A 15,738-nucleotide genomic window follows, 5' to 3' on the forward strand; every position below is an offset into this window, starting at 1 on the left:
TTTTTTGTTAAGAATCTCTCTAAGCCATGAGACAAAGTACAAACACTGATCACAGTTGTGGTTTCATTGAAATCAATAGCAAAAGTCTCACTGATTTCAGCAGAGACTGGATTTCACCTCATGTGAATGAAAATACTTGGAATGAGTGTCTCATACTGTAGATATAAACAAGTGAATTCAATAGCTTCTATGGTTCTCCTTGAGTTCTGAGAAAATTGAAGGAATTATGATGTTTTCTTTATGCTGTCTGAGTGATCCTACGGGGAAAATGTTTGCAGTAATTCTAATTTCTAATATTTCTTCCATGTATCTGAATAATTTCACTAACGGAGTGTGTTGTAAGTGATTCAGAAATGTCATGCTTTAATAATAGATTAATTGGTGTATGAATAGTCTAGAGATGAAACCTTGATATTTGTTATATTTCATGACAGTATCCTCAATCTTTTCTTTACTGTTTTCTTTCTTGTGTTGTCTTTTCCTTTCAAAATTTTTTTATTTCCTTCTTTGCTTCTCTCTTTCAAAAGAAAAAGTATTGTGGGGTGGTCTTTGCTTCTGTTTTATGGAGGACATAATTCTAATTTTCCCTTTCTCTTTACCATGTGGAAGAACTTCTACTGGAACTAAGAAAATCTGTTTGAAAATAAGATACTTAGAAAATTAAAGAAGGCAAAAAATAAATCTGAAGCATTTGATAATGTTCCATTATGAGTATTTACTAGGCTAAAAGTATACTAATGCTAGAGAATAAGCAGGAAAAATTCATTTAATGAGAAGGAAAAAATCCTAAAAGTTATGTGCTACTGTAGTTCCATTATCTTAGAGGATTTTTGCTGATTAGACTGAATCTACTGGTTAAGATTTCAGAAAGCAACAAAAGGAAAGCCATATCACAGCTTCCTCAAAGCCTTTTTGAACAGTAAGTAATTATGTTCAGTTTCAGTGGAACAAGGGATGTTATTATGATTGTAGTAATATTACTGATTAATTTTCTTTTTAATATTTTGCATTATATTTATTTTTCCTCCTTGGTCTTGTGATTGCTATTTTTTTTTCCTAAGGTCAAGATGTACTTTTCCCTAGCCTGCCTTCTGATAGTCTTATCTTTTCTCTAGCTTCTATTATTTTCTCCTCCATTATATCTGGTCTTCTCACTTGTACTGTATTTATGAATATAATAGCTGTGATACACTGTTCTGGCTTCAGAACTAACACAGAAGAGGGAATAGTCTGTGCGTGTAGCCTTTCCATCTAGTCTCAATAGTCCTATCTATCTCCAAATCATGAATCTCTCTATTTTCCTTCCAGTAGTCATTCTTAAGCCAGAGCTCCTCCTTCGAAGTTTTGTGAATCTCTACCACCTTATCTTATACATAGCCATCTCTTTGAATTTTTCTTCCCAGAGCCTCTTACTACTGCATTCCATATTTTTCCTGAGCAGGAGCTAAAGAACCTTTCTTTTATGCTACAAAAAGCAGTGGCAATGTGATGGTCCAATTTTCACTGGAAGTTTTCAGTAGCAGAAAAAATACAGTAACAGTTTGGCTCAATTTTGGATAACTATACTCTTGCTTCTTTACAATCTCAAAAGATAACTTTGAAACAGTAAAGTCTGACTGCAGAGATGATTTAGAGCAATGAAAGCTTTGATTATTTGACTTCAGTAATGCAGAGATGGATTACCTGGCTGCCATCCTAGGACAGCTATAGATCTTCAAACTGCAAATATAAGCAAGCTTTGTTAAAGCTCATACTCATTTTCTGTCGTGCAACTCAAGTCTGGGTTTATTGAATGGTTTCCCGAGCTGTCTATATGTAATGGTTTAACCCCAGGCAGCAACTCAGCTCCACACAACCACTCACCCACTTGCCCTGGGTGGGATGGGGGAGAAAATCTGAACAGCAAAAGTGAAAAAAACTCATGGCTTGAGATAAAGACAGTTTGACAAGTAAAGCAAAAGCCGTGCACATGAGTGAAGTAAAACAAGGAATTCATTCATTGCTTTCATTTGGCTGGCAGGTGTTCAACCGTTGCCAGGAAAACAGGGCTCCATCACATGTAATAGTGACTTAGGAACACAAACACCATCATTCCAGAGATCCCTGCTTCTTTCTACTTTATCCAGCTTTATATGCTGAGCATGACACCCCATGGTACTGGATGTCCCTTTGGTCAGTTGGGGTCAGCTCTCCCAATTCCCTGTGTCCCCTCCTAATTCCCTGTGCACCCTCAGCCTCCTCACTGGTGGAAGCAGAAAGAAAAGCAGAAAAAGCCTTGACTCTGTAACACTGTTCAGCAGTACTGAAATACAGTTACCAACATTGTTTCCAGCACAAATCCAAAACCTAGCCCATACTAGGTGCTAGTCCAAACCAGCATAGTGTATTAGAGATTTATTCCAGCCTTTCAGAAAGGAAACTGTTCTATATGTGTAGAAGTTATATCATAGTATATTGTAATTCTGAAATTTAGAAAACAAAGGTTTCACCTTCAAAAAGAGTGGGGCTTGCATATTTTTAGATGTGTGTAATGAGATTTAAAAAAATCTAGCAGGATAAGCTAGAAAAAGAGTTGTAATTATAGCCACTGATAATGTACCATACTCACATTAGGAACTTCTATTTTCTTTTGTATATGAAGATAATGTGTGCAAGTAGAAAATTCTTTTACTTACAAAGAGAAGTAATCTAATGTAGCTAATTGTACAAGGTCAAAATGTCAGATAATTTGTTAATACAGGAGTGCCTAGCAGGCTTATTGAACTGTGTGCAATTGTATCTGTTGGATTTGTATGCAGATTATTGATTGGGCAATAAGTACAGAAAATAGATTTCACATAATTTACATCAGCACGTATTGGGATGTGCTTTCTCTTTCTTTCATTTCATACTGTTTTAAGATCTTTTCTGGAAGGGTATGACCAGGTAAAACATAGCTCTTTTGTTAGAAATAAAGTTATATAACGTCTTAGGGAGTCAGGGCAAACAAATTTTTCTCTCTGCCTATAAAGAAAATTGTGCAGAAAGAATTTATATATTGCTTTCAAGATTTTCCCTAAAGTACATATCTATTTGCAGATTTTATTTGGATTCTCATCTCCTTCCGAAATTAGAATATTCCTTTCAGATTTAATGACCTGTGATGTTTTCTTATTCTTGCAGAAAACATAACTAAGCTCAGGTAGTCTTGGCACTCATTTTTTTCCTTTTTCTTTTCCTCTTTTTCTTTTTCTTTCTTTTTTTTTTTCCATTAATTTTTTCAGCAATTGTGGAAGAAGAAATAGTTCTTCAAAGAAGAGGAATTTTGAGATTAGAGGTATTAAAAATATCTGAATTAGGTGATATTGATAAAAAAAGGGGCAAAATCTAGGGAGAGTTTAAAAAAATATGACACACATAGCCTGTGGGTAAACATATACATTTCAATTCAGAGTGTTTAAGTACCATTTAACCATCTTTAGTTGGATTAGTATTAAGAAAGGAAATAAATTATCTGAATAATATTTCATCCCACTTCTAAGACTAACCAGGCATTTCAAACATTTAAGTCTCTACTCATGCATTAATGCACACAGACTTTCAGGAGAAATAACTACTCTTCTTGTTGAGGTGCAAGACAATTTACAGGTAAAATGCAAACACACAAACACAGATTTCCCTTGCTGTATGTTCGCTGTACTTCTTGTGGTTTTAAGAAGCTGCTTTTAGAGTGCCAATTAAGTTTCTCATGATACAGCAGCTTAGTGATTTTGTAATGTTGTCAAAATAGCTCTGCAGGGTGAAAAAGAGTTCCTCTAGTCTTGTAAGGGACCCATAAGCATCTCCAGAGCTAAAATAACTATCACCACTGTTCAAAACTCTGAGGTTTAAAAGGACCATGTACTTAGTTACTGCCTTTTCAAATCAGTGCTATTATTAATAGGGTGACTTTTTTTGTTTGGTGGAACATCAGGATGAAAGTGTAATAGTATCAAATAATGTACCATATTTGCACTTCCAACTTTTTATATCTTTTATTTTGTCATACAAAAGTGACTAAATTTTAATTTTGACCACTAGGTACCTGATTAATCTATGGGTGCGTGAATGGTAACAAGCATAAAATTTATATATATATATATTTTTTTTTTTAATTTAAGGATTGCTAGCAAGCAATGATATCTTATTTCCAAGTAAACAAGTTTAAATACTTTCATATATTAGGTATAAATATTGGCTGGAGATAAGCCAAAGGTATGCAGTTCCTTGAACCACCAAAATGTATTGCATGAGCTGATAATGGTAGTGCAGCTGTGATGACAGGAGATTACAAAACAGTGTATATTCTGCCTAATTAGGCTGCACTGATAAAGATGCTGGCATTGAAGCAGTCACAAAGGAATGGGAGGAAATATATAGGATTAGACAATGGAATGAGAACTTCCAGTAACGGAAGCACTATGAACCCCACAGATTTTCCTCATAAAGAAAAGAAAAGAAAGGTGTATTTGTGTTAAATTATTTCTGTCTTCCATTCCAGTTAGTTTGAGCTCATAAGCTAGAATGGGAAATGCTTTACCATTTTTATTACAGTGTTGTTCTATAAAACAACATTTTCTTCCATCTGTATGTCTGTGTGGATATAATTGAGGTGCATAAAACATTAGGAGCATATTACGGGCATGGAATCTGTATTGTTCTTTCAGTCATTTTCTATTGCATCTTGGAGATGTATTCTGCCTACAAAAATGTTTTCCTGTATTTGGGAATCTTGTTTTCGAACATTGATATTATTTGGAGTAGCAAAGAAAGATCATGGAGACCAGAAATTATTGAGTGCATCTGTTCACAAAAAAAAATCTGTTTGTACAATATAGCTAAGCCTTAGTGCCTGAAAAGTTGCCAAGTGAGTGTAGTAATTTCCATAATTATGCAGTTAAAACTGTCTTCATCATGAAGGCATCTGATTAATTTGCAGATCATATTATTTTCTAGGGTGAGAGAGGATGAACTTCATGCAGCTCGTTAGTAGTTTTCTAAAGACTGTAGATAAACTTGTTATCTGATTTATCACAAAGAGAAGGGGAACCCTGACAAAGCTGGCAAAATTATCAAACACTGTAGCTTTCAGTACTACAAACACTAACAATTTTTGACATTAGATTATTAACAGTGCTTCTTCAATAGTAAATAAAAGAATTTATTACTGAAGCGCATAATTGGATGAAAGTGCTTCTCAAAATAGGTGAAAAGAGATACTGCCTATCCTCAGGGTTCTCAAGCATGATTTAATGTGCTATTACAAGTGAGATGGCTTTATCCTGTATAACTGTCATTTGTATGTTGACGTCTCCAAACATGGAATAAGATGCCTATTTAAATGTCATTTGTGTATTGATATTTCCAAAAATGGAATAAGACACCAGTTTTAGTTGGCTAACTTCTTGTAGGATCTGCAAAATAAATTAGTCTGAATGAATTACATAGATGAGTATGGAAGCTGGTCACAAAATACCAAATGGGAGCACAGATTTTGCCTTTTTGTTGTGGTTGTTCTACTAAAACAAATATAGTAGCCAGGTGTATAGCTGTTTGTGGTTTACTCTCAGGAAACAATACTATCAAGAGATGACATGCCAGTTGGTGCTCACTTGGGAATGTTCAGACATCTTGATTTTCCTGTCTTTCTTTGGGGAAGGACTATTCACTTTTAAGACATTGTAGGATTCATTCACTGCCCATTTCTTTAAAATCAGCTTATGTGAGCCAAGAGGTTAATTGAAATACAGTTCATAACACAGATGATGAATTGAAAGTCATTTTGTAGTTACTGATTTTCTATTGTAAAGATAATTAGTCCTGCTTGATGATACAGTGTTGTGCTGCAGGCAATATAGATGTTGATTGGCAACTCTGCTGTGGGACTGAATTCCTTCTAGGAAGTCATTGGAGATAAAACGAGTATGTTTTATGGGATAAATATATCCCTTGATTGAAAATAATTCAATCCATTTCATAATTTTGCAATTTTCCTACAAATAAGTAGCAGATCATGAGAAATTACACTTTCTGTTTTGCTAAGTTAGAAACCATTATAAAAGGCTTTTTATCCACAGGAGTCAGCAGAGGGTCAGGTATGGTACGAGAAGCTAACACAACTGCAAAAGTGTTCAAATAAATTTTGAGCTGTAGGCACATTTCAGTTTCTACTCTTGGTTCAAGGAGATTGCTTTACATGAATTTGTAGTATGAAGTCTGCACAGGTGATTAATTCTACTACCTTGAAGGTGTATTAGGGAGTAGAAAGCTTTTTAATGGACATGACTGGCCATCATAATATTTATATGGATATTTTCTTTTATGCTTCAGGAATGTTTTAGTGCACACTTTCAAAAAAACCCCTGCAAAGCAGGTTTAACTCATTTAACTAGCACAAAAATCACTGAATCAAAGATAATAATTTATAACCTATCTTGCACTATGGTATCATGTGAAGCAAAAACAATGCAGCACAAAGAGGAAGATGGTTTAATGAGGAACGGTTTAATGTTACCACTGATGCATTTCAGTCACTGCTTTCTGAAAGTTAACTTTGAGATTTTGAAGGCCTTCTAGAATTCTGTTGTGTTAATTTGTGAGTAAAAGCAGCAAATGCTTGGAAACAACTGTTTGCCTCAGCCTCCTGTGAGAAATGGATGAGGAGAAGAAAGGCAAATAGTAGTTCACCATATTTGCTTTTCTTAGTGGTGTTGGAAGTGACCTGTTCTCCAGTTGGTACTGGAAAAAAAGAAAATAGCAAAATATGTAAAAAATTATGAATGAAACATGTTATATTGTGTACATAGTGATTTATTCTTTGTATACCGATTGGAATCTGGGGTCAAGTGCACATTCTAACCATCTTCTTTTATGAGTGGTTAGCAATGTGCTGGAAACTAAGTTACGTAATAGTTCATTAGAAAGTAGCAGAAAGAAAAAGCCCTTCTATTTCTTTATTTATAATTCATTATAAATATCAGAAAAACCTGATGGAATGTGAGAATTAGAATTTTACAGAGCAGGAATGATCTTTATGTTCTGTACATGCAAATTATGTAGAATCAGTCAGGTTTAATCCTTGATTATAGCCTGTGTATGCCACTGAAATGAAAATAAATACATTATACAAACGTGTTTTCTGCCGGTATTTTGCTTCATTACTCCTGTTTTTAGTCTGAAGTAGAATATATTTGTTTCAAGTTCTCGGCCATTCAGTTTTTGGAAAGTCGTTTAGTTAGTTTTTGTACTGGCTTAATTTACCTCATCCACATTTGTGACAAAAATATCACCAAAAGATTTAAAAAATTAATTATTAGCACTCAACCTTGTGATGCTACCTAAACAAAGACACTCAGTGCCATCTAGATCCACTAAATCATCATAAAACTCCCATACATTTGGAACTGGAAGTTTCAACAAAACTACAGACTTCTTTAGGTGGTGACTAAATTCAAACTTTGAACCTTCAGCAGCCTGACTGGGCAGTGAATCCATAATTATTTACTTGTTACTTTTTTTTTTATCCTTCCTTAAGGAAAGATTTTTAAGATTTTTGGTCCATCACAACCGATGCTCACTGCCTTCTTCTGGTGAAACCTCCATGTCTTACAATTAAATATATTGAACCATCAGACATCACGAGGCTGAGTATGTTTAGATAACGGAGTTCCACTTGCATTGCCTACCCAGTGTGTTCTACCTTCTCCATGGAATGCAAGGCTTCAGCCCCCTCTTCCAAGGGTGACATAGATACTTCTATGTTCTTGAAATCCAGGTGCACTTTCTGGATAAGGTTAAGAATACAGCATGTCACGTTTCTTTCTGTATTCACAGTTCACCAGGTACTTTGAACAATTCAGCATCTCAGCTCCTGCCTGCTGATGTTGCACCTGTGGCATTGAATAAAAGTTCATGTATCATTGGGTCAATGTAAAATTCTTGTTCTGAGTCTAAATTTATAGTTAAACATGAGCATAATTTTCACATCCGTTTTTATAAATGTATATGTCCTGCTATAGTCCTTGGTAAATTGTTTTGATATTTAATTGTTAAAAATTTGTACCGTTGTTCATTAGCTGTTACAGTGCCTTGTATCCTAGTCCTCTACTTTGAAAATCCAGATACTTTTGAAATTTACATTCTTATGGTGATAGAGAGACTAAGTCACTCTTTGTTCTTTTGTTTGATAAGTAAAATTTAATTCATACCTCTAGAATAGATGCCTCTCATGCCTTTGATCATTCTTGTGAATCATTCCTAAATCATCTCTGCTTATGTCTAGTGTGAACTCTAGGCATAAAAACTAGATACGTTATGTTAACTGAAAACAATTTTTTCCAGTGGCATTTTTTCCCAGGGAAAATACATGTTTTAGGGGTATATCTACAGGTACATTTGATCACTGAAGTAATAAATAGCAGTAAAAATTGTTATCTTGTCCTTGGATATGTTTTGTGCATGAGGACAGAATATACTGCAATTGTGTCACTCTTAAAAGGTGGTTGTAAAAGATTTCCTGTAACAGATTGCCCAGCCTTCATAAGCAACCTGTTCTTGTACTTCACTGTCCTCGCTTTTCAAGATATTCTCATGATTTCTAATTTAAATCTCCTTTTCTGCAATTTCACCGTATTGCTTTTTATTTTGTCTTCAGACTATACAAAGATGGATGGATTTTCTTTTTTAAGACCTCCTCTTACATCCTTAAAAGATTATTGTGTATGTTTTAGATCAAGATATGTATACAAATTATAATTTCTATTTACTTCTTTTCGACTGTCTCAAATTATTCCATATCCTTCCTAAGCTGTACTCCTTCAAAACAACAACAACAACAAAAAAAACCCAGCAACAACAAAAAACCAGGACCAGTTGAAGAGTATTGACATAACAAGAAGACAGACATATTCTGAACGTTTTTAATGCACCACTCTTGCATTTTAACTTCCGTTCAGAGGCTCTGATCCAGTGTAATAGTAAATAATTTTCTACAGTATTGATGGCTATCCAGTCTAGTCTTGCATTCTTCCTTAAAAAACTGTAAAATTTGCTTTTCTTTTTTGTTATCTGACATGAACCCATATTAATGCCACTTTGATGGTGATCAGACTGGAAAATATTTGGCTCCCCAGCAGGCTAATAGTAGTGGCAGTTTCTTTTGGGTCCTTCTCTGTTTACTTTAAAGGTGAAAACTATAGGTTCAAATATATATTGTTTCTAGAGCACTCCATTTTCATCCTTCCGTGTGAAAGGCAAAAATGAGTATTACTCTTGTTCTGCATCAGAACTAGGTTTTACATAATTTCTCTGTATAATGCTGAGGGCTATGAGATCCTTAGAAATTTACTTCATACTTTAATAGGGAAGGAGAAATAGTTCTCTCATTTGCCATATGCAGGGTTGTATTTTTCTGTTCTACTTATTGCTCTGAATTTGGTAATCTTTGTTCAGCCAGTAGTCCCACAAAGGACTTGTTCTTTTTCTTGGAGGACTAGTAGGTGGTAGACACACGTAGAGGAGTATTCAAAAGTATCAAGAAAGAATTGTAAGAAAAATACAATAAATTAAATTTTCAGTCTCTAAGAAGTTAGGAGAAAATATATAAAATTAGACTGTCCAGTAATCTGTTTTCCATGCTGAGAAATGCCATCTCCCAAAGTAAGGAAGTTCAACTCTTCTGGTTTTTTTTTGTATGATTTTATTATGGTTTATTTTACCCAACAGGACAATAAATCTCTTTTACAGTATAGCAAATCTACTTCATATAACTTTTAAATACCAGAGGAGATGTATCAAGTTGCTCTTTTCTGTCATAATAATAAATGAATGCACAATAAATTAATGTTTTGTTGTTCTTATTTTTAAAATAGTATGTGAATTAGGAGTAGTCTCATACAATATCCTTAGCACAGTAGAATTCACAAATCTTTTGCACAAATAACTAAGAAAGAGGAGTGTTTTTTATGTGTGTTTATTGCTTTTGTGTGTTACTTCCCATCCAATAGTAAAAAAAATAGTTTTTTTCTTATAAATTTCAAATGTGTTTTAGATGTACAGACCTCAAAGTAATTTAGGCTAAAGCTTTAAGACAGATCTACCCATTTTTCCTGAGATTATTTACATAAAAAAAGGGAGGGAGGGTTCCATGGCTAAGTAATGTTTTGTTAAAGTAGGGAAAGATAATCTTAAAAAAAAAAAAACGCCTTACTCCTACTCTTAAAATGGGAGTTTGCAAATAAATCTTTGCATGCCCCATACTGCTTTTCTGAAAAGCACTTTCCTTTCAGTTGCTACTGGTAAAGTGGCTTTTATCTGTTTTGTGTGTTTCACCACGCTCTTGACAATCCACTTTCAAACTATTGGATAAAATGTAATGTGACTTGACAATGACAGCTTCCTCCCAGCATGAATAACGACAATTTTTTTTCTCTTACGTTACAGGTTGTTTATGTTTTGAATATATGCATTCTTGAAAATTTTTGCATACCTCTCCTGCTTTTCATTGAATTCCAGATGGTGTTCGCAAGTGGTCATAATCACACGCAGCACAACAAACCTTTATGGTTTAACAGCAGCTTCTAAAATTAAGTAAAATATATACAGTACAATGCAAGTTGCAAATAAATAAATAAACTAGGCATCATTATTTGTGAAGCTCTCGCATCTATTTTTGTTTGTTGGTACCTAAGAAGAATTTCAGAAAGTGTTTGTTGTACCTAGGTTTCTTTAATCTTCAGGAGATGGGGTTGGAACCTAAAAGGTGAGAGAAAAACTTGGGAAACTGCAAAAATGAGTGGATATGGATGGCAATTTGCAAAGGCTCAGCTCAAGCAGACAGAGCAGAGAAATTGGAGGAGGGTAGAGGAGTGGGTTATGTGAATTGTCAGCTGAGACACCCTGTTCTGAGGCCGAAGGATGGTGTTTGTTGGGTAAATGAGCTTCAGGTCTGGGAAAGACTGCAGCTGTGTGATCATACTGCCTAGACGTTGCCACACAAAGGGGCTTCTTGAAAGCATGTGAAACACAAGGCCAGCTAAAAATTCAAACAAAACATGGAAATAATTACTTTAGGAGGATCAGTGTTTGAGAAGCAGCAAGAAAATAATGAGGACTAAAATAAATGGGAAACTTAACAATGTATTCAGGGATGAAAGTCTATTAGTTAGGATTTGTGATGCAAGATAATACAGAAAGAGAAAAATAATATTCTAACAGGGAAAGAGGAAAATGGGAACTGAACTTTTCTCTCTTAATTATCTTCAGAGAAACACATCTTTAATTAATAAATAGTTATAAGTCTTCCAGTATTTTTTTGTGTTGATTTTATTACAACTGACTCTTGTGATGAATAGCAACATAACCCATTACAAATTTCTCCAAATATATGCAAACCCATGATAGGACAGAAAACTGGATAATAAAGGGATTAATGGAATAATTATAGTGATATAATAATAAAGGGAATAAATAGATCACATAAGCGAGGAATATGCATATTTTCTCTGTGTAGTATTTAAATTCTCTAACATGGTATTTTCTCTGACAGCTTGAAAGGTGGAAAGTACAGTATCACATTGTCTCTAATTTCCTGCAAGATAAATCTGAATATCTCTGTTGAAATTGTGTAGTTTGCTAAGAAAAATATAATCCAAATCTGCAATTACTGTTATTTCACACAGTATTTCATAAGACTTCAGTAAAATCAAATACTTTAAGGAAGCCATAGTCTCCTGAGAATCTTCAATACCCAACAGCAGAAAATCTGTTTTATAGCAGGGTTCATAATGATTTTCTGAGCCACTGACTTAAGAAAGACATTACAGCTTCCTTTAGTCTCACAGGGATTGTGATATAAAGTAGACCCGAATAAGGTGTTCTGTAACTTGTTTTTTTTTTCTTTTTAAATCAATTATATGGTGTAACAAGTTGATTCTACCTGTTTTGCATAGGGTGCTATGCTGTTTATCACTATAACTACAATCTTCCAGTGTTTCGTTAACTTGGGGACAGCATCTGTGCTGCTCGATTCCTTTTTTTTTTGCTTAAAGTGAAAGATAGTATACCAGGTTTTGCCCTGTTATTAGTATTGCAGCTGTGCTAGTGTTTTGTGCACATGTTGTTTTGTAATAATTTAGTAGAAAATAAGTTCAGAAGAAAGTACTTGTATTACTGCCAAGTTTTGCAGTTATTTTAACTACTGGGGAAAATTATGTTTTGCACATCTGAGTTATGAACTTTGTAAACAACATGTATGATCCACCTGGAGGAGCAGCAAACTGGTGACATCCATCTTCTCTCCAGAACTTCAGAAGAGTTTGAGGAGATGTCATCTTCTCAAGGATCAGGTCTGTGAAATAATTTGATATTCTTCACTCTTTTCAAGTCTAGGATAGACAAAAAGTCTTTTTTCAGAAATATTGTCTTTTTTCCATTTACCCATTAAGTACCTGAATTGATAAACCTATCCTGAGTTCCCTGGAACATCCAGCTTGCTTCCAGCAGTCAGCTGTGTGCTAGAGATTGTCTTCACAATCTTTTCACAATGGATTTTTCAATTTAACTTTTGAATTGTTCTCTACCTTTTCTTTTATACCATTGACTTACATAAGTTTGTATATTAGTGGGGTTCTACATTTCAACTGCAAGTTGCATATGTTAGATGAAAATGATTTAATTTTTACTTGAAGAACCTCCAGCTTGTTGTCTGATAATTTTCAGATTTTTTTTTTTATCTTGCACAGTGAGAAAACAGAAAGCAGGTATTTCAGTTTTATATGATTCATGATTTTATAATAATTTATATTATCTCCCACCAGAAATCTCCCCTCCATCAGGAGAGTTGTTATCAAATTAATTCTTCTTGTAAAGAAGGTCTTTTGTTTCTGTGTTCCTCCCTGCCACCTATGTAATTTTAGTGTTTTTATTATAACTTTACTGAGATGTGGAGGTCAGAATCACACACAGTATTTTGTTATAGGTACTAATTCTGAGTTTACATCATGGCATAATACTGGTTCTCTGTTTTGTTCTTTATTTCTTTCTAACATGCTATTTGACTTGCTGATCTCAAATGACAAGTTAGATTTTTTTTAAAGACTGTCTGTGTGGTCTATTTCCTTAGCAGTATATAACTGATAGGTTTTGGCTTTTGCTTTTTTTTTTTTTATTTTCATTACTTTTTCAGTTTGTTTGTTTGTTTTGTTAAGAATTTATTGACATAGACTTTTGTCTGATGCATTATTTCCCAGTCAGCTATTATCACAGGCAATTATTTCCATCAACTTTTCTTTTAATAATCTATCCTCTTTTAATAATCTATCCACTTATTCTTTAAAGACTGTATTCATATCTTGATATTCTTCTACTACCATCTTCTAAATGAGTGCATTTGAACAGTGTCTATACCAATCACATTTTCCTCTTTTAACCAATTGTTTAAAATACTTTTAAAATAATTTAATTGTTATATTTCTTCTCCAAAAGTTTAAATATTCTTATAGTGCATTTATTTTCTTTTAAATTTGCTAGATGATATGAAATTTGAATATATTACGCTCTTCAAGTGTCACATTCTGTACCAAATCTTATGCCAAACTGAAGACAAATCTCCCTTCTGGTATGTTCCCTCATTAATCACTTCAAAGAGTCATAAATAGAAGATATAAATGTCACTTCCAATGGATATAAATGTTATGGAGTCTACATATGCCAGCCAAATCTTTCGTTAATATTGTCTCTTCTTAGCAAATTGTTCTTATTGTTACCATCATGGGTATTTAGGCAAAATATTTTCCTTTATCTATATTGTCAAGGGTTTCAGTATGCTTAGTTTCTGTGTTCCTTGTTGATGTAGATGATATATACTTAACATGATTTAATGTAAAGCTCCTTTTCTCTCCTGGTTTAACCTGTATTCTGTTTCTGCATAAATACTCAGTCATCCCATCATTATCTCCTGCCAGAAAATGCATGATAAATATTAATTAAAAATACTGTTATATAATATCTTTAAATATCTATGTGATAAAATAAATTCATAACATATGTAGGCTTCTATCTGAATAAATTGACTTGTGAAGTCTTTGAAAACTGGATTTGGTCACTGCAGCCTAGACTTTTTCATTTGTGGCACATTTTAACTGAGGAATGGTTTAGACTATATTAAACTGAGAGAGAAAAATAATTTCAGTGGCTGGTTAAAATGGCTACATTTAACACATCTACTGGCATTGTCATATAGAACTGAAATTAGTCCCTTGGAGTGAAAGTCACTCAAGCAACCATAGAAGCTGATGATTGTTTTGAAATATTTCTTTGGAGGGTTATCTCTTAGGCAGTATTTGTCCCCTGTGTCTTGTAAGTCCCTGTACTACACTATCATCTATGACAGTAATGGTTGTCCTTTACAGAGCATCTCACATCCTCAGAACACTACAGAAATACTAATAATATTCAATAAGTCCATCTGAGGTAGAGGTATGTATTATTAAACAGTTTTTCATTACATGATTAGAAGATGTTCTGACAATGCAAAGCATTATCTGAAAATTGTTTATACTTTCTTCTTGTGTACTTGAAGATTGTTTGAGATATTGTTTAAAATTTCAACTATTAAATGAATAAGTGACTTTTTGGTTTCTTTCAAAAGGAAAAAATTATTCAACATTCTTTCCCAAAAACTTAGGAATATGCTTGATAAAGAAAAAAGTGTTTCACTGAATCTGTCCAAGAGAAAAAGACGTCTTATCAGGTCAAACAGATTTTAATTCTTTTAAAAAGGCTCACTGAAATCCCTGTTATCAGTGGTACTTGTTGATAAATCTGTGTATTTAAGTAAATGCTGAATCCTTCTGTCATGAAAAACTACAATTCTGAAGACTGAGAAAGGCCAAGAAATTAATACTATCTACAGCTGAGGAAAGTAGTGATTATTAAAAAATCTGAAAGTCTAAATTGAATGATACAGAAAAGATTAACATGGCTCCGACTCAACGACTGCCTGGAAGTTCATGGACAGAAATGAGAACAAATGACACTACTCACTACTCACCTGAAAGAACCTTCTGAAAGGCAGGTTGGCCAAAAAGAAATGAGAGAAATGGGGATCTTGAATAGAAGGGTTGTTGAACAGGAAGTGAACACAGACAGGTCTCAGAGGCTTGGAAGGGAAATATGAAGACATGGAAAGCAAATGGATAGACAGTATTTAATGCAATATTAAAAGCCACTGAAAGTTCCTAGGATAAGGACTGACTTTCTAAACTTTCAAACAGGCCTGGAAAAATTTGTTTTCAAATCCATTGTTGATCTGTCTCAACTAGGAGAGTCAAAGTTTGCCCCTTTAAAAGATAACTTACTCTAATTTGTATTCTAATAATATGTGGGCATTAAAGATTCATAGTGCCTTTGCTGTGCTCGCTTTCAGAAGTTGCTGGCAACTCAGCCTATACATTTGATCTATACATAAAACAAAATCCTTCAGGGTGGAAGCTACAGCTTCTCTGTGTGATGGTGTTTATTAGTCTTCCCTTGCAGTGAGAGTACAGTGAAACATTAGGCATTTTTCTGTGTACGACATAATTTCTGTCCTTGGGTCAGGTAATGGAATTTCTTGATAGCCTTAATGTTCTTAGATGCTGTACACTGTCACTAAGCAGATAAATATCTAAAGTAACAGCCTGGAATAAAATCAGCACCTTTATCATCCAGATGAATTTGTTA

The sequence above is a fragment of the Catharus ustulatus genome, chromosome 3 (genome assembly GCF_009819885.2).
Source record: "Catharus ustulatus isolate bCatUst1 chromosome 3, bCatUst1.pri.v2, whole genome shotgun sequence".
Classification (NCBI taxonomy): Eukaryota; Metazoa; Chordata; class Aves; order Passeriformes; family Turdidae; genus Catharus; species Catharus ustulatus.